The sequence below is a fragment of the Pristis pectinata genome, chromosome 29 (assembly GCF_009764475.1).
Source record: "Pristis pectinata isolate sPriPec2 chromosome 29, sPriPec2.1.pri, whole genome shotgun sequence".
In the NCBI taxonomy this organism is placed as follows: Eukaryota; Metazoa; Chordata; class Chondrichthyes; order Rhinopristiformes; family Pristidae; genus Pristis; species Pristis pectinata.
This window is the reverse complement of record NC_067433.1, coordinates 27,881,412-27,908,040: the sequence shown is the minus strand read 5'-3', so window position 1 is coordinate 27,908,040 and position 26,629 is coordinate 27,881,412. Positions and strand designations below refer to the sequence as shown.

The following is a 26,629-nucleotide window of genomic DNA, read 5'->3' as shown; positions in this document are numbered from 1 at the left end:
CCGTTTTTCTCCAAGTGGACATTAATAATTTCCATTTTTCCCCTGTATTCCGCTGCAAAATTGCCTTTTCTGCCTTTAGGCATTTATCTACGTCCCAAGTGCCCCCCAAAGGCCATATTTCGTTTGCCAATTTCTTATTGAGGCATGCTGATAATTTACGGACGTTACTCTCGTTCTTCGGATCGTCTTTACATAACTTAGATCGTGGGGTATTGAACCCAGACTTATCGAGAGTTTGTCCCATTTTTGTATTCTAACCGATCGGACTTTACGAATCGTTGCGATTACCTATAAGATCGGTCTTTTTCCTTCACCCACTTCAGGTTCCTGACCTTACCGTGGGGGATTTACCCTCTTAAGAACCGGTCTAAGACAGGGTGGTAGTAACGGAGAACCGATCTTAGAACTTAGAGCTCAAAACCTTGAAATTCACAACTTAAAATCCCAAACCCAAAACTGGGGACTTGAACCCCGAACAGAACTTTACTTAACTGGGGATTCGAACCCCGAACAGAAATTAACTTAACTGGGGACTCGAACCCCGAACAGAAATTAACTTAACTGGGGACTCGAACCCCTCCTTATCTGTGGCGCTCGGACAGGTTCGCGAGAAGTCCGTCAGAGGATTGTCGGTAAGCGAATGCATCGATCGGGTGTCCGACAGCCTGAGATGTATCAAGGTGAATCGTACCTTCTGGGCCCGTCCGTCTCAGGTGACCATTATCCCTGTCGGTCGCTCACGCAGCTTCAGAAACCTCGTCTTGGACTCCTGGCTGGCTCGCCAAATTGTCATCCCGAAATCAATATTCCCTTTCCGTCCGATGTAAATAACACAGTTCCACAAAGTCGATTCGAACAAATACCTTTATCAGCAGTGCACCGCTAGGAGAATTCTCTTCATCATTCACTAAGAGTCGCTTCCCGAGTTCTCCCCGAACAAAGGGTAGACAGACATTTATATAAGAATTGTCACGCACATCCCATGCAAACGGCGCCGCGAGTTTCGGTCAAGCTATAGAGATCCCGAGACAGCTATCACACCTTTTGTCTTAGTATAATTGAGTTATAATCAAGGCTTTCAAAGGCTGGTATCACCCTTCATTGTTGAGACCAAATCTTCACCTCGATGTTAATTACAGTCAGTATCGCCACCGTCTGACATATCGCAACGGTTCGTTACCCGAAACAAAGGCAGTTAAGATACTTAACATTCCAATCTAACTAGTGGGTCAGCAGCTTGCTAGTCCTTGCTGAAGAAATACACACACACACACACACACACACACACTCTCTCTCTCTCTCTCACACACACACACACACACACACACACACACACTCACATATAGATAGATAGATAGATAGATAGATAGATAGATAGATAGATAGATAGATAGATAGATAGATAGATAGATAGATAGATAGATAGATAGATAGATAGATAGATAGATAGATAGATAGATAGATAGATAGATATATTGTTTGCCAGTTATAAGTATCGTTGCAATTCTTAACCCTTCACTTCCTCATCTCTTTCTCACCACCTACCCCCGCCCCCACCGTCTCTCTATCATGGCCGATGTTTTCTCTTTCTCCCTTGAATTAACTTCTGTAGGCAAAATTTAACTGTTTTATAAATGGCGGTAAACAGCCGTTACCTCTCCCTGAAACTTCATCTGTTCCAGAGTCAAAAATGTTACCTCCGTTCCTCCATGTTCTTTTCCTCCACAGCTTAAATATCCCAGTGCTGACAATATCTTCCTACATCGCTCTCCTTCGTCGCTGCAATCTGAGCTTTTGTGGGACAGGATTATCGTGATGGAGTCATGAAGCACAGAAACTGACCATTCAACACACTGGGTTCACACATAAATCATTGATTTACACTGACCTCAGTTTGTTCTCACAACATTCCCATCAACTCCTCCACTCACTTTTACACGAGGAGCATTTCAAAGGGCCAGTTAAGTTACCGACTACATGTTCAAGTCAACTTTGGAAATTCTCTCCTGCGCAGTTGTCCTGGTTGCTCCTGAAAGTCGACTGATTATCTGTGGACTACATGGACGCGATGAGTCAAATGGTCTCGTTGCTGAGCTGCAGAACAAAAACAAATTGTGCAGGAAATACTGAGAACCCGTTGGAAGAGGAATAAAGTTTCAGGTCAAACACCCTTCGTCAGACCTGAAAAGGGAACAGAAGATTCCTGCAAGATGCAGGAAGGGATTTTGACCTGAAACGTGAGATCCTTTCTCTTCCCACAGATGTGGCCTCATCTGCTTATTATTTCAGCATTTCCTGTGACTGTTTTATGTTTCTGCAATACGAGTTTTTTTTTAATTTTCACTCTCATTAGTTCTACAAATCATCCATCGGCTTCTGACAGAAACCCGTGGGTCCATACAGTGTGAGTAGCAATGAGATCACCTCTCACTCACTGAACTCCAGAGAGCGTCGTCTCACTGTGGCACCATGACAGGTTCTGAAGCGCAGCAAGGAAGCTTGAAAGCAGAACCACAATAGTAATATTAGACTAGGTAATTCGGAGGCAGACAGGAGATCCTGTTGCCGCAAAACGTACTCTAGGATGATGTGATGCCTCCCTGGTGCCAGCGTAGAGGATGCCTCTGAGCGGTTGCAGAACATTCTCAAGAGTGAGGGTAGGCAGACAGAAATTATTGCACACATTCGGACCAATGACACAGACGGAAAAAGGGATGAGGTCCTGCAGAGAGTATATCGGGAGTCAGGACACAGGATACAAAGGAGGACCTTAAGGGTAGTGATATCTGTATTACTCGTCGTGCCACTGCGATTGAGGGTAAGAACAGGGCGATATGGCAGACAAATTCGCGGCTGAAGAGTTCATGTGGCAGGAGGGCTTTAGATGTTTGGACCACTGGGATCTCTGTGGGACAGAAGCGACCTGTAGAAGAGCGAACTGTTCCAGAGGCCAATGATTTTTGGAAGGTCACCAACAATTATTCACTTCCTCCAGTACAACTCAGAGGGTGTCTACAGTTGAAAAGAATGCAGCCTTTGACAAAGCACGGCATCAAGTGTTGTTCCAACTGAAGTTAACGGGAACCAAAAAGAAGACACTGCAAGGGTCAGAGTTATCTCCCGCGCAGTGGATAACTGTTGTAGCTGTCAGCTGTCCATCATCCCAGCTCCAGGTCATCACTGCAGTATTTCGCCCCCAAGCTCAGCCACATTAAGCTGTTTCATCAACGTCTTTCCTTCCATCACAAGTAGGGATGATCGCTGACGACTTAGTTATCTTCCCACTCCCCGCAAATGAAGCATCCCATTCCTGTGTTCACCAAGACCATCACTGAGTCCCCGAATACCAAAACCCCGAGTGTTTAAATTGACCAGAAACTAAACTGAGTCAGCGACCGAAACATTATGACCATCGTGAGATCGGAGTGCTCTCGGATATTATTAGAAATCTCTCCTCTTGGAGACTTGCCGGGAGTGAGACTTAATTTTGGCGTAAACTGAGTATCATTGAAAAGCTAGAGTTTTGATTGATTCACAGCTGATGTGAGTTACAAGACACTCTATTCACAATTAATCAGCTGCTGCAGGTGTCGACTCTCAGCTGAATAATTCCTCTGCGTTGTGCAAATGCAATCTGTTGGAGGATGGGGACATCAGGTGGACGGAACAGGAACTGCAAAGGCGGACACATTTAAATTGAGGACATCTGAAGCTGCAAAAGATGAGATTCGCCGCGTCAGCACAGTCAGGGGTTAATTTCCGAGTAGAAATTCATACATTTCTCAAAAATTGAGATTGGTAATGAGTGTAAGAGAGATCACTTCTTCACTACAGGTGCCTGGCATGTCCCAGATGATGTGCTCACACTGAGTGACCACTCGCTCCTGTCTATGTTTACCCTTTGGAATCTCCGTCCTCACACCCCCTCCATTCCCGAGGGAGAACCTGTCCCTTTCTTTTGCACAGACCGATTTCATGTCTTCATTCTGAGTCTCAGTCACACTCCCTGTTCCACAGGAATATTCCCGTTTGTTTCCTGAGCACGCGCACTGAACGTTAGAATTCCCTCTCCTGTCTCAGGCCACATTCCCTGTTACTTCGGTGTTCAGCCCCCCCTCCCCCCCCCCGTCGTTTTCCGATAATTCACCTCCAGTCCAGGTACTCTTGTTCCAGTCCCATCGCCAACGGGAGCGGCATCTTTTTCCTTTGTCACTTCACGTACCCCAATTACATCACGTCGCAACCTCCGCTGTTCGAAAGGGAACAACATTTATAATGGAAGAGACATCGTGGTGAATCTTCTCTGCACCCTCTCCAGCGAAATCTTGCCCTCCCTACAGTGTGGCGAACAGAACTACACAAAACACTCCAGTGTGGGCCGACTCAAGCTCTGACATGTTTGGAACAAAGCCACCATGCTGTTAAATTCCAGGCACCGCGTCATGAAGGAACTCCCCGTTTAGATGCGGCGCACTCTTACCTGCATTAGCTGTCACGTTAAGGCTCTCTGTACTTGAACACCAAGGCTCCTCCAGCCTCTTAATACCCATTAAATCAGGGGAGAATTTAACGCACTGATGTCAGTCTCGCCCCAGTCCATGTCCGCCCTTGTATATCCAGTCAGGTCCAAACCGCCCATAAATACTGTAGTTGCTGGAAATTTGATATGGCAAGAAAAACATGTTGTAAAACTCAGCAGGACACGCAGCGCCCTTGGAGATAGAAGAGAGACGTGTCCGGTCAATACACTTTGACAACAAACGGGACATCAGTTCAGCCCCACCAACCGATCGCAGTCTCTCCCACCTGCTGACTCTCGGGTACTGGGGGACGAAAACCCGCCGACCTCATCCGCTCTGGACTGTATCTGACTCCAGCCCATACCAAATAGGGTTACCTGGTGACTGCCCTCTGAAGCGGCCCGGCAAGACCGTCGGGTAGATTAGAAAGGAGGAGGGGAGTGAAACCGGCCCGGCCGCCCAGCTCAGGCCACCTGCAGGTTCACGCATCGCCATCACTGCCTGGGCGCCAGGTCAGGATCCTGGAGCCACGTCATTGAGAGACCAATGGGAGCTCCCTCACTACACGGAACGCAGCTGCAAAGGGAGGCGGCCCGGCTCCAACTTGTCCAGGGCAGCTAGGTCGGCACGGTAGCGTAGCGGTTAGAGCGACGCTATTACAGCGCCAGCGATGGGAGTTCGATTCCCGTCCCTGTCTGTAAGGAGTTTGTACGTTCTCCCGTGTCTGCGTGGGTTTCCCCCCGGTGATCCGGTTTCCTCCCACATTCCAAAGACGTACGGGTAGGTTAATTTGGTTTTAGAATGGTCGGCGCGGACTCGTTGGGCCGGAAGGGCCTGTGACCACGCAGTGAATAAAATTTAAAATAAAAATAAAACGATGCCCCTGCTGCTGATGCCCACATTCAGAGGCTGAGAGCAAACTGGGAGATCTCGGGGTGTGGTGTCGGCGTGAAGAAACCCTGTCCCCCTCTAAGTGATCTCCCACCGTCCAACTTGCCACCTGTAGTTCAGGGTGAAAGGTCATCGACCTGAAACGTTAACTTCGTTTCTCCTTCCACAGACGCTGACTGACCTGCTGAGTGTTTCCAGCAGTTTCTACTTGTAGTTCAGGATCAGTCATGTTTCTCTGACTGCGAGATCGGTGCTGTGCCCGTCCGTCCTGGGATCAGCTGATTTCATCCAATGGCCGATGTCCTACTGTCTGCCCAGCTGTGGGTCAAGTGGTAATCGTGGCCAGAGTGGTTAAGGCGATGGACTAGAAATCCATTGGGGTTTCCCCTCCCAGTTAGAATGTTGCCGACTACGTGTTTCCAGCATTTTCTCTATTATATATTTTTCCGTGATCCCCGGAACCAAATAATTGATGTAGCTTGTGAAAAGCCGGATCCCAGCTCCAGTCCCTCGTAGCCGCCTCCCAACCCGGCAATAAATCATTCATTAACACAAACGAAATGGTCCTGAGAGAAATAAAAAGTCGGCGTTTCAGGCCGAGACCTTTCATCAGGACTGTTATTCATCACCTCTTCCTTCAGCTTGACTCTGTGGCGCAATCAGTCAGCGCGTTCGGCTGTTAACCGAAAGGTTGGTGGTTCGAACCCACCCAGGCCAGGCTATAAGGAGAGAACTTGGGAGTGTAAATTGGGATGTCCTTAATGAAGGTAAAATGTACCATGGTGATGTGGTCGATATTCAGGGATCTTATGCAGGATGTTATGGATAAATATGTCCCGGTGAGGCAGAGAATGAATGGCGTGGTGAAGGAACCGTGGGTGACGAGAGAGTTGGAACGACTTGTTAGGGAGAAGAAGGTAACATATGTGAGGTATAGGCAGCAAGGTTCAGAAAGGGCCCGTGAGGAATATAAGGTAGCGAGGAAGGATATTAAGAAAGGGCTGAGGAGAGCTAGAAGGGGACATGAAAAGGCTTTGGCTAGTAGGGTTAAGGAAAATCCCAAGGCCTTTTTCAAGTACGTGAAGGGTAGGAGGATGGTTAGGATGAAGGTAGGTCCGATTAAGGACAAAGGTGGGAGAATTTGCCTGGAAGCCGCGGAAGTGGGAGAAGTTCTGAATGAGTACTTCTCTTCGGTATTCACCAGGGAGAGGGGTCTTGATGATGCAGAAGGGAGTGCTGGTAGGGGTAATGTTCTAGAGGATGTTGATATCAAGAGAGAGGATGTGTTAGAGTCGTTAAATAATATTAAGACAGATAAATCTCCGGGGCCTGACGGGATTTTCCCCAGGCTGCTTCGAGAGGCTAGGGAGGAGAATGCTGAACCGCTGGTAAGGATCTTTGAGTCCTCGTTGTCTACGGCGGTGGTGCCGGAGGATTGGAGAATTGCGAATGTTGTCCCCTTGTTCAAAAAAGGTAATAGGGATAGGCCAGGGAATTATAGACCGGTGCGTCTCACGTCTGTGGTGGGTAAGCTGTTAGAAATGATTCTCAGGGATAGGATTTATGAACACCTAGAGAATCATGGACTGATTAGGGACAGCCAGCATGGCTTTGTGAAGGGAAGATCTTGCCTCACAAGCCTGATAGAGTTCTTTGAGGAGGTGACCAGGCAGATTGATGAGGACAGTGTGGTGGATGTGGTTTACATGGATTTCAGTAAGGCATTTGATAAGGTTCCTCATGGTAGGCTTCTTCAGAAGGTCAGAGGCCGAGGGATCCAAGGAAGCTTGGCTGTGTGGATTAGGAATTGGCTTGCATGTAGAAAGCAGAGGGTTGTGGTGGAAGGAGTGCCCTCGGATTGGAGAGAAGTGACTAGTGGTGTCCCGCAGGGATCAGTTCTGGGACCTATACTATTTGTGATATTTATAGATGACTTAGAAGAGGGGGTGGAGGGCTGGGTTAGTAATTCTGCGGACGACACTAAGATAGGCGGTGTTGTGGATAGTGTGGAGGCCTGTTGGAGCTTACAGAGGGATATTGATAGGATGCAGAGCTGGGCTGACAAGTGGCAGATGGAGTTCAATCCGGAGAAGTGTGAGGTGGTACACTATGGAAGGACAAACTCCAGGGCCGAGTACAGGGTAAACGGCAAGGTACTTGGCAGTGTGGAGGAGCAGAGGGATCTGGGGGTTCATATTCACAGTTCATTGAAAGTTGCCTCACAGGTGGAAAGGGCACTTAAGAAGGCCAATGGGATGTTGGCTTTCATAAATCGAGGGATTGAGTTTAAGAGCCGCGATCTTATGATGCAGCTTTACAAAACTCTAGTTAGGCCACATTTAGAGTACTGTGTTCAGTTCTGGTCGCCTCATTATAGGAAGGATGTGGAGGCATTGGAGAGGGTGCAGAGGAGATTTACCAGGATGCTTCCTGGATTGGAGGGTATTGAATATGAGGAGAGGCTTAAGGTGCTAGGGCTTTATTCACTGTAAAGGAGGAGGATGAGAGGAGACATGATAGAGGTATATAAAATATTGAGAGGAATAGATAGAGTAGACAGTCAGCGCCTCCTTCCCTGGGCACCAATGCTCAAGACGAGAGGTCATGGCTTTACGGTTATGGGTGGGATGTTCAGGGGAGATGTCAGAGGGAGGTCTTTCACCCAGAGAGTGGTTGGTGCATGGAATGCACTGCCTGGGGTGGTGGTGGAGGCAGATACATTGAACAGGTTCAAGAGCTTGTTGGATAGGCATATGGAGGAACGTGAGATAGAGGGATATGCGGGAGGAAGGGGTTAGGTAGTGTGAGGGTGGTCTGATGGACGGCACGACACGGTGGGCCGAAGGGCCTGTTTTGTGCTGTATGGTTCTATGGTTCAGGGACGCTGGCGAACCAGCAGCTTTTGCTGTGCTTGTCAAAATCAGCTGGGTAACACTGCGCTGTCCGGAGGCGGACGCTCCCTGCTGCTGCCTCCCTGCGGGGTCTCACGTCCGGGAGCCCCGATGTTCCGCTTCCCTTTCATAGGGATGTGTGTGCTTCCTCTGGCGATATCCTTGGAACTGACTGACTTGCCGGGACTATCGTGTTTTGATTTAATTTTGGCTCTTCGATAATTCAGTTGGAATCTAAATGGTTTCATCCCACGAGGTTTGGGGAGAGAAAGGGATAGAGGATTGATCAACCATGATCGCACTGAATGGTGAAGTGCCGAAAGGCCGGTGGCAGCCCTACTCTCTATGTTCCAACGTCTACGTCTTTTGATCAACAGTTGAGACACAGCAAGCAGCGGCTTTTTTTTAAATTACGGAGTGGCCGTGGGGATGCAGCTCAGTGGGGGCACGCATGTTTTGCATATATGAGGTCCCGAGTTCAATCCTTGGCATCTCCATGCTGGTGACCTTGAATTTTGAACAATTCCCGGTGAACGTTCCTGGTGAGACATCCGACTGACCTCAGAACGGATCCGGCCAGTAAAATCCAAACGTGATGTGGGCCCAAGCCACAGATAGCTGGGAAAGTGACATCTGACACGGATAACTCACCTCTAATATTTACATCGCCAACTGCCATAGATGTGCTTCTTAATCTTACCACGTGCAATACCAGAGAATGTGCACTGAAGGTGAGAGGGGTAAGTTCAAAGGAGAAGTGCGGGGCTTTTTTTTACACAGAGTGTTGTGGGTGAGTGGAATGCGCTGCCTGGGGTGGTGTTTGAGGCAAATACGAAAGGGGCGTTCAACAGGCTCTTAGGTGCATGGATGTGCAGGAAATGGAAGGTTATGGACATTGTGCAGGCAGAAGGAATTAGTTTAGTTGGGAATTTGATTAATAATTTAAATAGTTCGGTACTGTATTGTGGGCCGAAGGGCCTGTTCCTGTGTTGTGCTGTTCCTTGTTCGATGTTGGAGGAACTCAAGGAGTCAAACATCATCCGTGAGAGGAAAGAAATTGTCGACGTTTCCGGTCGACAACCTGCATCAGGAGGGTCACAAAGAGACGAAGTGAGCTGCTGGACCTTCAACACAAGGACATCTGACATTTATGGAATTATAGTGACAGGTGTGGGAAGTTAATGAGACCTCGGAATTCGACAAAATGAGCCACCACCAGATGTGGGTGAAGCCATTGCTTGGCTTCCCGCGGGGTGACCAAAGTATCCCTGGATCATCCCCCATTGCAGCACAGACTGTGTCCTCTGCTCTGTACATTCATATTTGACCGAAAGAAGGCGGAAGAGACACGGAAGAAGAGAAACAAAATGTCCGACAACAGGGCCGCAGTAACAGTGTCAATTAAATAATGTCAAAAACAGTTATTGCTGAAATATTGGGAAAGGGGATCCAACGGGGACAGAGTACAGACAGCACAGAGATGGTAACGGAATGGGACAGGGTGTAAGGAAAAAGAAAGGAAGGAGAGAGAGAGAGAGAAGAGAGAGAGAGAGAGAGATTATGGGAAGAGATAAAGTAGTAAGTGAGGAGAAAGAAAAGAGAAGCCAGCAAAAAAAACAGTGTAAAGTCGGAAAGGAAAACGGCAAAAGAGAATGAAAGAAGAAATACAGGAACATGCACTTTGCTTGTGTAGCAGCAGAGTGGCGCAACGGAAGCGTGCTGGTCCCATAACCCAGAGGTCTATGGATTGAAACGATCCTCTGCTATTCTTCAGCTGAACATTTTACAACAGGACGCTGTCACGTCACACATCCCCACAATATACATTTCACTTCACTTAGAATGAAAACCTTGCGTTTCAATATTATATCTCTCATTTTATGCGGACAGATCCGGAGGGTACAACGACAATCCCTGTTGTGCTCAGCTCTCGTCCAATACACAATATTCTCTGCTGCATGAGGCTGTTCTCTGCTGCAGAACGGAAAGTGCTGAAAACACTCAACAGGTCAGGCAGCGTCTATGGAAATCAAAAGTTTCACTCCCGGGACCCGTCATTAGAACCGGGACAGAGAGAGAACAAGTGAATGTTCAGCAGCTGAGAAAGTGGAGAGTGGGCAGTGGGGAGAACAAGTGGAACATCTCTGACAGGGTGAGACCAAACACATCACGTGACGGGGCTGTAGGACATACAGGGCAGGCCGGCTCTACCCATGGAAAGTGGAATCGCGGAGGCACAATGACAGACGGGTGACGGGCAGAAATTTCCGTTTCCGGGACGGGGAAAGGGTTTGGTGACAGTCTTAGGAAGTTATTCATCCGAAGGGTGGTTGGTGTCTGGGCCGCACGACCAGAGGGGGCGGCGGAGGCAGTAACTGTCACAACATTGATGAAGTATCCAGATGAGCATTTTCATCACTAATGTAGAGGTGTTTGTGAGACGAGTGCTGGACAAGGTGTTTAGCACAGTCGGAAATGTAATGGTCGGTCTGGACACGGTGGGCCGAAGGGCCTGTTTCTATGCTGTGTGACCCTGTGACCATGTTTTACACCTGTAACTGCAGAAGCAGGGTGTAGACCGTGTCGAAACGGAGGGGGAGTGAGGGGAGAGATTGCACAGGGATAGACAGGGAGCTGGGGGTGAATAGACTGACGTCACTCAGTGCCAACACGTCATCTGGGAAATGTTGGGATCATAGAACATAGAACAGTACAGCACAAGGATAGGCCATGCGGCCTACCATGTCTATGCCGAACACGATGTAGAATTAGACTAAACTATTCTGCCTGTACATGATCCATATCCCTGCACTCCCTGCAGATTCATGGGCTTATCTAACAGCGGGTTCAACATTGCTATCGCACCTGCTTCCCTTTGTACTCCAACAGCCCGTCCCAGGCACTGACAGCTGTCTGTGTAAAACACTTAACCATAGAATCATAGAACCATACAGCACAAAACAGGCCCTTCGGCCCTTCCATGTTGTGCCGTCCATCAAACCACCCTCACACTACCTAAACCCTTCATTCCGCATATCCCCCCGCATCACACACTCCTCCATATGCCTATCCAACAAGCTCTTGAACCTGTTCAATGTATCTGCCTCCACCACCACCCCAGGCAGAGCATTCCATGCACCAACCACTCTCTGCGTGAAAAACCTCTCCCTGACATCTCCCCTGAACCTCCTACCCATAACCTTAAAGCCATGTTCTTACGTCTTGAGCATTGGTGCCGTAGTAAGTAGGCGCTGACTGTCTTGCTCTCAATATTTTATATACCTCTATCATGTCTCCTCTCATCCTCCTCCTTTCCAGTGAATAAAGCCCTAGCACATTAAGCCTCTCCTCATATTCAATACTCTCTAATCCAGGCAGCATCCTGGTAAATCTCCTCTGCACCCTCTCCACCGCCTCCACATGCTTCCTATAATGAGGCGACAAGAACTGAACACAGTACTCTAAGTGTGGCTTAACTAGAGTTTTTTAAATCTGCATCATCACCTCGCGGCTCTTGAACTCAATCCCTCGATTTATGAAAGCCAACATCACATTGGGCTTCTTAACTGCTCTTTCCACCTGTGTGGCAACTTTCAATGAACTGTGAATATGAACCCCCAGATTACTCTGCTCCTCCACACTGCCAAGTACCTTGCCATTTACCCTGTACTCGGCCCTGGAGTTTGTCCTTCCAAAGTGTGTCATCTCACACTTCTCCGGATTGAACTCCATCTGCCACTTGTCAGCCCAGCTCCGCATCCTATCAATATCCCTCTGTAAGCTCCAACAGCCCTCCACACTATCCACAACACCGCCGATCTTAGTGTAGTCCGCAAACTTACTAACCCAACCCTCCACCCCCTCAACTAAGTCATCTATAAACCTCACAAAAAGTATAGGTCCCAGAACTGATCCCTGCGGGACACTACTAATCACTACCCTCTAATCCCAGGGCACTCCTTCCACCACAACCCTCTGCTTTCTACTTGCAAGCTAATTCGTAATCCACACAGCCAAGCTTTCTTGGATCCCTTGGCCCCTGACCTTCTGAAGAAGTCTACCATGAGGAACCTTATCAAAAGCCTTACTAAAATCCATGTAAACCACATCCACCGCACTGCCCTCATCGATCTCCCTGGTCACCTCCTAAAATAACTCTATCAGGCTTGTGAGGCAAGATCTTCCCTTCACAAAGCCATGCTGGCTGTCCCTAATCAGTCCATGATTCTCTAGGTGTTCATAAATCCTATCCCTAAGAATCCTTTCTAACAGCTTACCCAGCACAGACTTGAGACTCACCGGTCTATAATTCCCTGGCCTATCCCTATTACATTTTTTTGGAACAAGGGGACAACATTCGCAACCCTCCAATCCTCTGGCACCATCCCCATGGACAACGAGGACTCAACGATCCTTAGCAGCGGATCAACAATCTCCTCCCGAGCCTCTGGAAGCATCCTGGGGAAATTCCCATCAAGCCCCGGAGATTTATCTGTCTTAATATTATTTAACAACTTCAACACATCCTCTCTCTTGATATCTACAACCTCGATAACATTACCCCTACCAGCACTCCCTTCCGCGTCATCGAGACCCCTCTCCTTGGTGAATACCAAAGAGAAATACTCATTGAGAACTTCTCCCACTTCCGACGCCTCCAGAAAAATTCTCCCACCTTCGTCTTTAATCGGACCTACCTTTATCCTAGCCATCCTCCTACCCTTCACGTACTTGAAAAAGGCCTTGGAATTGTCCTTAACCCTACTCGCCAACGCCTTTTCATATCCCCTCTAGCTCTCCTCAGCCCTTTCTTAAGTTACTTCCTCGCTACCCTATATTCCTCACGGGCCCTGTCTGAACCTTGCTGCTTATACATCCTGTACGCTACCTTCTTCTCCCTAACAAGTAGTTCCACCTCTATCGTCGCCCACGGTTCCTTCATCCTGCCATTCCTCTTCTGCCTCACCAGGACATATCTATCCCTAACATCCTACATAATATCCCTGAATATTGACCACATCTCCATGGTACATTTTCCTTCAAAAGGACATCACAATTTACACTCCCAAGTTCTCTCCTTATAGCCTCATAGTTTGCCCTTCCCCAATTAAAAATGCTCTTTTCCTCTCTGCACCTGTCCCTTTCCATGACAATTTTAAAGGTTATGGAGCAATGGTCACTGTCCCCCAAATGCTCACCCACCAATAGATCCTTCACCTGTCCCGGTTCATTTCCTAAAACTAGATCTAACATGGCATTCCCTCTAGTCGGCCTGTCAACATACTGCGTCAGGAATCCCTTTTGGACACATTTAACAAATTCCGTGCCATCTAAACCTTTGGTACTAAGCAGGTTCCAGTCTATATTTGGGAAGTTGAAGTCTCCCATTATAACAACCCTGTTATTTTTGCTTCTCTCCAAACACTGCCTGCCAATCTGCTCTTCCATATCTCTACTGTTACAAAGGGGCCTATATAATACTCCTAGTAGAGTAACTGTTCCTTTCTTGTTCCTTAATTCCACCCATACGGACTCTAGAGATGATCCTTCTACAACATCCATCTTTTCCACAGCCGTAACAGTGTCCCTGACCGGTATCAACACCCCTCCTCCTCTTCTCCCCCCTTCCCTATCCCTCTTAAAACACCGAAAACCAGGAACATTCAATATCCACTCCTGTCCTGACCTCAGCCACGTCTCAGTAATAGCCATGATATCATTGTCCCCCATACTTATCCAAGCCCTCAGTTCATCCCCCTTATTCCTGGCAATTCTTTTATAGCCTGTATTCTGCTTCTCCTTCCCCAAAGCTTCTCGACCTGTTTGATCTAACTTCTCCCCATCCCCTTCTTCCTCTGACCTACTCCTCCGGTTCCCTTCCCCCATACAAACTAGTTTAAACCCTCCCAAACCACCCTAGCAAATCTCGGCGCAAGGATATTGGCCCCCTTCTGATTCGGGTGTAACTGGTCCTCTCTGTACAGGCCCACATTCCCGAGAAGAGATCCCAATGATCTAGAAATCTAAAACCCTCCCTCCTGCACCAGCTTCTCAGCCACGCATTTATCTGCCACCTCCTCCTATTCCTGCCTTCACTATCGCGTGACACACACATCTCCCTTGAACTTCCCACTCTCACGTTAAATGCATGCCCTCCAGTATTTTACATATTTACCCTGGGAAAATTATTCGGACTCAGTGCCTTATCTGTGCCTCTCAAATTTGAAAAACCTCTATCAGATCTCCCTTCAGCTCCTGGCGCTCCAGAGAAAACAACCCACGTTTGTCCAACCTCTTCTTATAGCTTATAACCTCCAATCCAGCCAGCGTCCTGGTAAACCTTCCCCGCACCTTTTTCAAAGCCTCCCCATCCTTCCTGTAATGGAGAGACCACATGTGTCCTAATTTGTGATGGGAATCTGGGACAGAGTGAGAGCAGGAAGCTGCAGTGATCCGTTCATGATTTTTAGGGAAAAATTGAGGGTCGGAATTCCTACCCTGATCCACTGGCCTGCCCACAGTAAGTGATAGTTAATGAAACAGCAATGGGACTCTCTTACACTCACCTCGTGTTCTGCCGAAGGTTGAATTCTGAGGCAATTAAAACAACCTGCAATGGCCGGGAATCAAACCCGGGTCAATGGATTGGAAGGCAACTATTCTCACCACTATACCAACAGCACTCCATGATGCGGCAGGTGATTCGTATACTGGACCGTCTCCAGTGCTGTTTGATTCTGTGACTCGATCACCAGTCCCCGAGCTGCTTTCTGACGGGTTATTCCTCACTCTGCTGCAGTCCCTGTTCCGTCCAATTGATGTCGCCACCCTCCAAAAGACCGTAGTTGCACAGCACCCAGTGATGATTCATCCTGGATCGGACTGAGGTGAGAGTAGATCCCTGAAATAGTCGATAAAGTACACATATTTTCCTGCCTCTCACATCTGAAAATGGGACATTAAATCCTGATTGTATATGTTATTTCCAATCACACGCAGTTGAGCCCCAAAAGGTCGCCCAAAGTACGCTCAATAAGAGACTGAATCTCTGGAGAATCCTAGACCTTACAGTCACACAATGAGGTGGTAATCTGAAAGGACCCTGCCTTGCAGTCAACGAATAAAAATAGTTATGATCCTGTGATTCTTCCTGTACCCTGACAACCGAAAGATAGGCTACATCGTTCTATCGCATCCTCGTTAGTATAGTGGTATGTATCCCCGCCTGTCACGCGGTAGACTAGGGTTCAATTCCCCAACGGGGAGATGTTTATTTCTGTTTCCCAAGTTAACTGGAAATACAAGAGAATTTTGAATAAAAATATTGTAAAAGTTGTAACGGGTTTGTTGTTTAAGTGATCAGTTCATCGGAGACTTACAATGTAGAACAGCCCGGTCTGCAGTAAGCTCGAACGGGAGTGTCTCACAAGAAGATGGTACTTTGTGTTCGGCCTCAGAGACAGCTGAAACATTTTGCAGAGAACGATCCCAAGTGGATATGTTTTTAAAGTGGACGGATCCCAGGTTTAAAGCCGCCCTGTCCCTCCCCTAGCCCCGGAACATTCGCTCTGACTCTGATCATAGTGAACTCGGGTAAGGTCCGGGAGGATCCAGCTCCATGATTCAGGCGAACAAGAGCGCATGCAGCGCGTTAGCCCTACCCTGGCCCTGATAGACAGCCGGCAGCAGAGCACGTGCGCTGTCTGCTGCAGCTCCGCTTCTGAGCCCCATTCCCTCAGCGGGCAGAGGGAGCGATTTAAATCAGCTGGGCCCGGCGCAGGGCGCTGATTGGCTGCAACGGACTGTTAACACAAGGGACTGCAGATGCTGGAATCTGGAACAACACACCAAGCACTGGAGGAACTCAGCGGTCAGGCAGCATCTGTGGAGGTTAATGGACTGTGGACGTTTCGGGTCGTGATCCATCATCTGGACCCGAAGGTCGACTGTCCATTTTCTTCAGCTGCCCGACCCGCTGAGTTCCTCCAGTATATTGTTTACTGATCTAAATTGCAGCATCCGTAGTCTCTTGTGTCTCAGAACCTGCTCACTTGTGACGGGGTAGTAGCTCAGTGGGAGAGCGCATGCTATGCATGTATGAGGTTGCGGCTTCAATGTCCGGCACCTCCACGATGGTGACAGTGAATTTTAAACAATGTGCTGGAATTCCTGGAGAAATGTGATCTTACCCCGAGCTCCCAGTGAGCTAGAAAAGTGACATCTTGCAGGGATAAATCACTTCCAATATTTCGCTCATCATCACAAGATCACAAGACAAGGGAGCAGAAGTAGACCATTCGGCCTATCGAGTCTGCTTCAGGGAAAAACGAAAAATAAATGAGAAATTGGGGCACGGGCAGGTGAAAAAAAAACTATTCTAACCCCAATTTCCGACCTTATCCCCATATCCCTTGATACTCCGACTATTCAGATATTTATCTATCTCTTACTTAAACGTCTCCAATGATCGGTACTCCACTGCTGTACCTGGCAAGGAATTCCACAAATTCACCACCGTCTGGCTAAAGAAATTTCTCCTCATCTCTGTTTTATGCCTGTACCCTCTAATTCTAAGATAGTGCCCTCTGGTCCTGGACTCACCCACCAAGGGAAAACCGCCGAACCGTATCTACTCTGTCCAGTCCTTTTAACATTTTAAATGTCTCTATGAGGTCCCCTCATTCTTCTGTACCCCAATGAGTACAGTCCAAGTGCCATCAAACGTTTATAATACGTAAGCCCTTTCATTCCTGGAATTATCCTCGTAAATCTCCTCTGAACCATCTCCAACATCAGCACATCTTTCCTAAGATATGGGGCCCAAAATGTGCACTGTATTCCAAATGAGGCCTCACTAGTGCCCCGTAGAGCCTCACCAACACTTCCTTAATTTTATACACTATACCTCTCGAAATGAATGCCAACAGAGCATTCGCTTTCTTTACCACCGATCTAACCTGGTGGTTAACCTTTAAGGTATCCTGCACGAGTACCCGCAAGTCCCTTTGTACTTTGTACTTTGAATTTTTTCTCCTTCCAGATAATAATCTCCCCGTTTTTTTCTGTTTCTAAAGTGTACAACTGCACACTTCTCAACATTGAATCTGATCTGCCATTTCCTTGCCCATTCTCCTAAACTATCTAGGTCTCTCTGCAACCTTTCTCTCTCCTCAATACTCCCTACTCCTCCACCTATCTTGGTGTCATCCACAAACTTAGCCACAAAACCATTTACTCCATCATCCAAATCGTTAATGTACAAGGTAAAAAGAAGCGGCCCCGACACCGAACCCTGCGGAACACCACTAAAAACCGGTAGCCAACCAGACCAAGATCCTATTATTCCTACCCTTTGTTTCCTGCCAACCAGCCAATGCTCCACCCATTCTGTTATCCTACCTGTAATTCCATGACCTCTCACCTTATTAATCAGTCTCTTATGCGGCACCTTGTCGAAGGCCTTTTGAAAGTCTAAATACACAACATCTACAGCCTCTTCCTTATCCACCCTACCTGTGAATTTTCAAAAATCTCCAATAGGTTGGTCAGGCAGCATCTTCCCTTCACAAAACCATGTTGGCTAGGACATAATCTGCCTTGCACCTATAGGTGTTCCATAACCCTATCCTTGAGGATCGATTCCAATAACTTTCCCACCACTGACGTCATACTAATAGGTCTGTAATTTTCTTTATGCTGCCTCCCACCCTTCTTATACAGCGGAACTACATTTGCGACCCTCCAGTCTTCAGGAACCATGTCGGAGTCTATCGATTCCTGGAGAATTATCACCAGTGCCTCCGCTATCTCTAAAGCCACCTTCAACAGAACCCGGGGATGCACCTCATCTGGTCCGGGAGACTTATCAGTCTTTTGCCCATTTAGTTTTCCTAGCACCTTCTCCCTAGTAATCTTAACTAAACTCAGTTCCATGCCGTGAGTCCCCTGGCTAACCAGTATATTGCTGATGTCCTCCACAGTGAAGACCGATACGAAATACTCATTTAGTTCTTCCGCCATCTCTTTATCATCCATTATACTATCTCCCGCGCCGTTATCGATTTTTCCTTTATCAGACCGTGTCTGTCTTTCACTCCTTATATATTGGGAAAAAAACTCCTGGTATCCTTTCGAATGTTGTCTTCCAACTTCCTTTCATAATTCATCTTTTCTTTCCTAACGAGCTTCTTAGTTTCTTTCTGCAAGTTTTTAAAAGTTACCCAGTCTTCCGTTTTCCCACTAATTTTTGCTTCCTTGTATGCCCTCCCTTTTGCTTTTATTTTAGCCTTCACCTCTCTCGTTATCCACATTTGTGCCTTTCTTCCATTCAAAACCTTTTTTTCTTGGAATATATCTATCCTGCATTTTCTTTATTACTTGTAGAAATTCCCTCCAGCTAGCTTACTCTTCCAATCAATATGGGCAAAGTCCTCTCTGATACCACTGTAATTTCCTTTGTTCCACAGAAATATCGATACACCAGTTATCAGGATCTCCTTCTCAAGTTTGAAACTGAACTCAATCATATTGTGATCACTGGTTCGCAATGATTCCTTTACCTTTAGTTCCCTAATCGCCTCCGGTTCATTACACAGCGCCCAATCCAAAACAGCCGATCCCCTGGTGGGTTCATCAACAAGTTGCTCCAAAGAATCATCCCATAGACATTCCACAAACTCACTCGCCTGAGTTCCACTGCCTTGCTGGATATCCCCGTCCACCTTCATGTTAAAATCCCCCATAATTATCTTCACATTGTCACTATGGCAAGCTTTTTCTATTTCAAACTGCAAATTATCATCCACTTCCTGACTGCTATTAGGGGGCCTACATATAACTGCTACTATTGTCCTTTTACACTTGCTATTTCGTAGCTCCACCCATAAGGATTCCGCCTCTTCTGACCCAATTTCCTTCCTTTCCTTGATTTTATATCACTATTGACCATCATGACCACACCGCCCCCCCCCCCTCTGCCTACCCGCCTATCCTTCCTGTACACTGTGTATCCCTGGACATTCAGTTCCCAATCACATTCGTCATAAAGCCATGACGCGGTGATTGCCACAATGTTGTATTTATTAACCTGCAGCTGTGCCACTAGTTCATCCACTTTATTCCTAATGCTACGTGCATTTCAATATAGTACATTTAGTCCAGTATCTGCTATTGATTTTGTTGTACTCCTATTGTTCAGCAAATTATCCTGACTTTTCACCTGCCTGTCCTTCTTACCATCCTCACTGCACACTATCTTAGACATTTTTCTGTATACGTCATCCTCCATCCTAACATCCTGTATCATAACGTCCTGGTTTGTTGTACTTCTATTGTTCAGCAAATTATCCTGACTTCAAAACTGCCTGTCTTTCTTGCCATCCTCACTGCACACTGTCTTGGACTTGTTTCTATAAACCTCCTCCCTTAACCTAACATCTTGTATCTTAACATCCTGGTTTCCATCCCCCTGCCAGATTAGTTTAAACCCTCCCCAACAGCTAAATTAAACATTCCCGCCAGATTATTGGACCCTTTGGAGTTTAGGTGCAACCCATCTTTAGCGAATAGGTCATGCCTCCCTGAAAAATGGTCCCAATGATCCAGATACCTGAAGCCCTGCTCCCTTCACCAGTCACTCAGCCACGCATTCATCTGCCAGAGCTATCTATTCTTTCTACCATTGGCACGTTGCACAGGTAGTAATCCTTAAATTACCACCCTTGAGGTCCTACTTCTCAACCTTCTCCTTAATGCCTTGTATTCCTCCTTCAGGACCTCTTCTCTTTTTCTACCTATGTCTTTGGTACCTACATGTACCAAGATTTCTGGCTGCTCAGCCTCTCTCCTCAGAATATTCTGGACCCGGTCCGTGATATCCCGTACCCTGGCACCAGGGAGGGAACACACCATCCGAGATTCATTGTCGGTTTCGCAGAATCTGTTATCTGTACCCCTTACTATAGAATCACCAATAACCATTGCATTTCTCTTTCTCCGCTGGACCACAGTACCGGGCATGGTGCCAAGGTCCTGGTTGCAGAGGTCTTCCTCTGTCAGGTCATCCTCTCCAACGGAATCTAAGATGAGATACCGATTTTCGAGGGGGACCGCCACAGAGGGACTCTCTACAAACTCTTTTAAGTCCTGTCTATTTCCTGCTCGCTGTCCCTAATCAGGTGAAGGTCATAAAGCTGCTGCTCCAGACTCTCAACCCTTTCCTTGAGGAGTTGCACCTCGGTTCACTTTGTGCAAATATAGTTATCATCTCCTACAAATGTGCCTCTTTGGGCAGTATCATCCTTTTATTGATACAGGTTAGGGATCTGAGCCTCACTGGCAAGGACACAGGGTGAGAAGAAAATATCACCGAGGATGACTCACTCGTTCGCTTTGTGCAGGAGTGAAGCTCTGGTCTTCGCGGACGGGCGGATAACCACCTGCGGCCAGTTACTGAACCGCCCCATGCGGGAGAGTTGAAAACTCGCCCTCTCCGGCTCAGGTGCAAAGTCTCGGTGAGGCATAGCACAGGTCTGGGTTCTGAGCGGACAACAAACTGTGCAGGTAAATGATCATGCCATTGAAATATCATTTGGAGAGGCGGAGACGAGAGAATTGAAAAGGCCGGCGGGAGTATCAGTCACGCTCTGAACGCTGAAAGTCTCCGTTCCCTCAGGCGACGAAGAAGAGGCGCGGGATACCGTAAGAACAAATCCAAGGTTTGACTGAAGATCAGGGAAGCGCAAACGCAGTCCCCAACACCACAGATTTTATATTCGACTGCCCCACATTTCGGACATGGCAGGCGTTAGCCCACCGGGAGTGCACTGGACGAGCCTCAGCCCGGGAAAAAAGCCTTGTGATCACCGTCATTCCCCTGCCGGGTCAGTACACTGGACCCTGAAGCACCCCATCTACTCACCACCTGTCACTACCTGGTCCGGCCGCGTTGCTCTGGGAATTAGAACCGCCGTTAATTCGCCGACCTTTATATCCCTAACACACACAAAGGAAGATAAACAGAATGTCCGAGTTCAGGGCCGCAGTAACAGGCTCAATGAAATCATGTCAAACACAGTCGTTACTGAAATGTCGGGAACGAGGTATCCGATCGGGAGAGAGCACAGACAGCACAGGGATAGTGACCGGATGGGGCAGGAAGTAAAGAGCAGGGAAGTGAAGACAGAGCGACAGGTGAAGAGAGGCAGAAGGAAAATGTCAGGCAAGAAAGAGAAGTCAGCGAGGATAAAGACACAACAAATAAACATGGTCGAAGGTACGGCGGAACATTCATAGCGCAGCCACATACCACAATGTTTAACCAACAGCAGAGTGGCGCAGCAGGAGCGTACTGAACCCATAACCCAGAGGCCGATGAATCGAAACCGCTCTCTGCTATTTGCCTTGACAAACACAGCAACTTACCAAGGAAGAGAAAATTCCAACTTCTTATTCCCAGACACGGAAGATTTACAACAAAAAATGGACCCGGCCGGTCAGCCATAAAAATGGGACATTCCCGTTGGACAGAGGGAGTGACAGGAGGGGCTGCAGGATGTTTTCTGAGCTGGATTTTTTCCGTTATCAGCAGAGACTGGACAGAGTGGGGTTATTTGTCATGGAGAGAAGGGGGTTGACGGGAACCTTGGAAAGTTATCTCACATTATCAGGGTCGGAGAGAGTGGGAAACGGTTCCCCGGATGGGGTTCGCTCTGCGACGTCAGGCGGACATGAGCGCATGCGCCGTTTAGCCCCATCCCTGGTCCTGACATCGGGAGGCAGAACACATACGCCGTCTGCTGCAGCTCCCTCTGTGAGCTTCATTCCCTCAGCGAGCGGCCGGTGCGGGTTTAAATCAGCTGTGAATGTAGTGCTCCCGGGCCCGGCGGCAGGGCGCTAACAGCAGCCTGCTTCCAGCAGCGCATCACTCTGGAAGCGACTCCATAGATTGAGATCGGCATTGAGTCCGGACCCCGGTCAACTGAGGCAGCAGCTGGGGATAAGTTGCGGAGTGGAGCAGCGACTGAACCCGGAACATGGAGTGAGTGGGGAGGGAGAGGCCGTTCCCGGACTGGAGCTGGGCAGAGTGGAGGAGGCGGAGATGGGACGGAGCTGCCGGTGAAGGTCACTGCTGCTTCCTCTGCAGTTCCAGACTCATTGTGTGTGTTGTTTCTGGACTGTGGTTGCTGTAGTAAGTAGTACGAGTACTGGATCTGGAGCTGGAAGTCTTGTTTCCGTGGCAAGTACCGCAAGAACGAGTGCGGGAAGCAGGTTGAAATGGTTGCCCCATTGTTCTTGTTTTTGTTTCTGGGGTGAACTGATGGGTCTGTTGATTAGCTAATTCGCTAGAAGGAAGAAGCCAGGGTCAAGCGGAGCGGCCATTGTATGAGTGGACAGTGGTAGATTGGGGAGGCTTCGGCGTGAAGTGGCGGAGTAGGTGAGCGGAGGCTTCTGGTAGGTGTTCTTTCTTTCTATGTTATTTGTAATTTTCGTTGTACGGAACAGTGGGAATGGCAGTCAGGGAAGAAGAATGTTCCTCCTGTAGGACGTGACAAATCAGGGAGACCTACAGTGCCCTGATGATTTCAACTGCAGGAAGTACGTGAACTTGCAGCTCTTTACAGGCTGCATTAAGGAGCTGGAGCTGCAGCTGAACTCCGGATCATTCGGGTAGCTGAGGAGATGATCGATAGGTGCTCCCAGGAGGTAGTTACATCTAGGGTCCGTGATGTATGTGGTTAGGTGACCGTTAGGGGAGTTAAAATGAATAGGCAGTCGGTACAGGATGCCCCGGTGACCTTTTCTCTTGATAACAACTATATCGTTGTGGATGCTGTTAGGAGTTTGTGTCACCGGTGGAGAGCCACAGCAGGCCGGTCTCAGACTCGGAGTCTGGCTCTGTGGCTCAGAAGGGAATGAAGTCGGGAGGAAGAGTGCTTGTGACAGGGAGTTCGTTGGTTGAGGCGTCAGACAGGATATTATGTGGACACGAACGAAACTCCCGGATGGTATGTTGCCTCGCAGGTGCCAGGCTCAGGAACGTCTCAGATCTAGTGCACAGCATACTTAAGGGGGAGGGAAAGGAGCCAGAAGGTTTGGTGCATATTGGCACCAACGACATAGTTAAGATAAGGAATGAGGTCCTGAAGAGCGATTATTGGGAGTTAGGAAGGAAACTGAAAAGCAGGACCTCAAGAGTAGCAAAATCTGGATTGCTGCCAATATCCTTGCGGGCAGGTTTGCTGGAGCTGTTGGGAAGGGTTTAAACCAGCTTGACAGTGGAATGGGAACTGGAGTGTCAGATTATTGGATGAATCAGTAGGTGGAGAAGTAAATGCGATGTGTACAGAGAAGGTGAGGAGGGATAGGCAGGGGACGGGGCATAAATGCAGTAAGTTAGATGGGTTGAATTGTGATTACCTTAATGCGAGAAGTGTAAAGCAAAAGGGTGATGAACTTGGAGCCATTACAGAGACTGGCTGTCGCAAGGACAGGAGTGGCTGCTTAAGGTCCTTGGGTTTAGATATTTCGGAAGGGATAGAGAAGAGGATAGAATGGGTGGGGTGGCATTGCTAATCAGAAATAATATCACAGCTGTAAGAAGTGAGGACATCATAGAAGGATCGTCTGTTGAGTCAGTCTGGGTTGAATGCAGAAACAGGAAGGGAGCGATCAGTCTATTGGGAATATTTCCCGAAAATAGACATCGGGGCACTGTGGAGCAGATACGCAGGTAGATTTTGGAAAGGTTCAAAAATATCAGGGTTGTTGTCGTGCGTTACTTCAACTCCCTGATATTGATTGGCACCTTCTCACTGCAAACGTTGAGATAAGGCAGAATTTGGTAAGTTTGTGCAGGAAGGATTCTTGACAGAGTATGTGGACAAGCTGACTGCAGGAGACGCCATGCTGGATATGGTGTTAGGCAATGAACCTGGACATGTGAAAGAACTCTCAGTGGGCGAGTATTTCGGCGATAGTGACCACAACTCCCTGACCTTAGTCATAGTCACGGCGAAGATAGTAGCAGACATTATTGGAAAACATTTAACTGGGGGAGGGCAAATTTCGGTGGTTTTAAGCACAAACTTGCGAGCGTAAACTGGGAACGGATGTTCTCTGGTGAATGCATCGCAGAAATCTGGACGTTGTTTAGGGACAACTTTCACGGAGTTCTAGATAGTTTTTTTTTCCCCGCAAAGACAAGGAACGGATGACAGGATGAAGACAGTTGGAGGGTTTTGCCATAGGAGGAAGGAAGCGCATTTAAAGTTTAGGAAGCAAAATCAGATGGGGCTCTTGAAAGTTATAATGTGGTCAGGAAGGCGCTTAAAATGGACTTGGGAGAATTTGAAGTGTACATAAGAAGCGCTGGGCAAGTAGGGTTAAGGATAACCCTGAAGTTTTTACAGAATGATCAGGATGAAGGTAGGATCGCTCAGGGATAAGGGGGAAATATTTGTCTGGAGCTGACTTTGTTAGGGGAGGTCCCAAGCAAATACTTCGCTTCGCGTTCACCAGTGCAAGGGACTTAGGTGAATGTGAGGTGAGCATTGAAGCGGCAAATGTGTTGGAACCTGGCGAAGTTCAAGAAGAAGCAGCGCTGGAGTTACTAAAAGGCATTAGAATAGATACATCCTCGGGGTCGAACAGGATATACCATGGGACGTGAGGGGAGAGATTGCAAGAGGGTTAAAAATGAGCTTTGAGTCCACCCTGGCCAGAAGAGTGGTACCGTAAGATTAGAGGATGGCAAACGTTGTACCTTTGTTCAAGAAAGGTAAAAAGGATAATCCTAGGAATTATGTACCAGTGAGTCTTACGTCAGTGGTGGGCAAACGATTGGAGAGGATTCCTCGAGGCAGGTTTTATGAGCATTTCGTGAAGCATAGTCTTATGAGGGATAGTCAACGCATTGAGAAGGGCAGGTCACGCCTTATAAGCTTAATGGAGTGTTTTTAGAACGTGACAAGATAAATTGATCAAGGTAGTGTAGTGGATGTGGTATGTATGGATTATAGCAAGGCGTTTGTAAAGGTTCCCTATGGTAGGGTCATTTAGAAAGTCAGGAGGTATGGTATCCATAAAATTGGTTGTATGGAATCTAAATTGGTTTGCCCACAGAAGTCGGAGGGTGGATATAGAAAGGGACGATTCGACCTGGAGGTCGGTGACTAGTGGCGTTCCACAGGAACCTTGTCTGGGACCCTTGCTCTTTTTGATTTTATAAATGGTTTGGATGAGGAAGTGGAGCTGGTGTGGGTAAGTACGTTTACATATGACACAAAGGTTGGTGCTGCCGTAGATAGTGAAGAAGGTTGTCGTAGGTTGCAACGGGATTTACACAGGGTCCACAGCTGGGTGGAGAAGTGGCAGATGGAGTTCAACCCGGAGAAGTGTGAAGTGAGACATTTAGAAGAACGAACTTGAAGGCCGAGTGTATGGCTAACAGCAGGATTCTTAGCACTGTAGAGGAACAGGTAGATCTTGGGGTCCAAGTACATCGATCCCTCAAAGTTTCCTCACAACTGAATAGGGCAGGTAAGATGTCGTATGTTGTGCTGGGCTTCATTAGCCGGCGATTGAGGTCAAGATCCAGGAGGTAATGTTGCAGATCGGTGAGACTCTGGTTAGGCTACACTCATCACCTCAGACACATTGGACAGAAACCACTGAACAAACTGTAATCATTAAATACTTCACACATTGTATCATCTTGTGATAGATTTACCTCATTGGAGATATTAAATGCAATTTACTGTTATGACGTTTGGACAGATTTTCAGTGGAGAACTTTGCAAGTTCTGTTTTGTGCCACGAAATTTGCGCCACTTCAACAATAATTTTTGATCGTTCTTTTTTTTTATCATGGGAATGCAGCATTGAAATGACTACCAGCAAAGATTTCAATTGCAGAACTGGCTTGAATGTTCCAGTGGTCCACTGCTGATCCTAATTTCTATACCTGTACATAAGACGTTCAGTTTAGTGCCGGCCAATGCCTAAAATCCAAATCTAGAGAACAGTCAGGAATCCGCCAATCACCTCTCCTCCGACCCAACAGTGTGAAGAGACATCCACTGGACTCTTCTCCGTAAACCACGCTGATACTTCTTTATCGGCCCTGAACCCTGACTCGGCTGTTCCCATGAATTCTCTTCTCACTATATTCGCTTCCTGTGTCAAGCTTCCAGGTTCACGCATGGAACTCAATTTTAAAGATAGTTTAATTGTTTCAACGTTGTACAGGTTAATGGTTCAGCTTCGGCCATGAGATACAAACACACAGATGGCAGATTCAATCATATTCATCCAAACGTTGGTTTTGTT

The 26,629-nt window shown here is 47.6% G+C and overlaps 2 non-coding genes across 2 annotated transcripts; one reads left to right on the top strand and one right to left on the bottom strand.

The window, feature by feature from the left end:
• Positions 1–6,054: 6,054 nt before the first annotated feature.
• On the top strand, positions 6,055–6,129 carry trnan-guu (transfer RNA asparagine (anticodon GUU)). The gene has a single exon. It is a non-coding gene; the product is annotated as a tRNA-Asn (tRNA).
• A 14,902-nt stretch (positions 6,130–21,031) lies between these two features.
• LOC127584459 (U1 spliceosomal RNA) lies at positions 21,032–21,191 on the bottom strand. Its single transcript, XR_007958391.1, has one exon. It is a non-coding gene; the product is annotated as a U1 spliceosomal RNA (small nuclear RNA).
• Between the last annotated feature and the right edge of the window lie 5,438 nt (positions 21,192–26,629).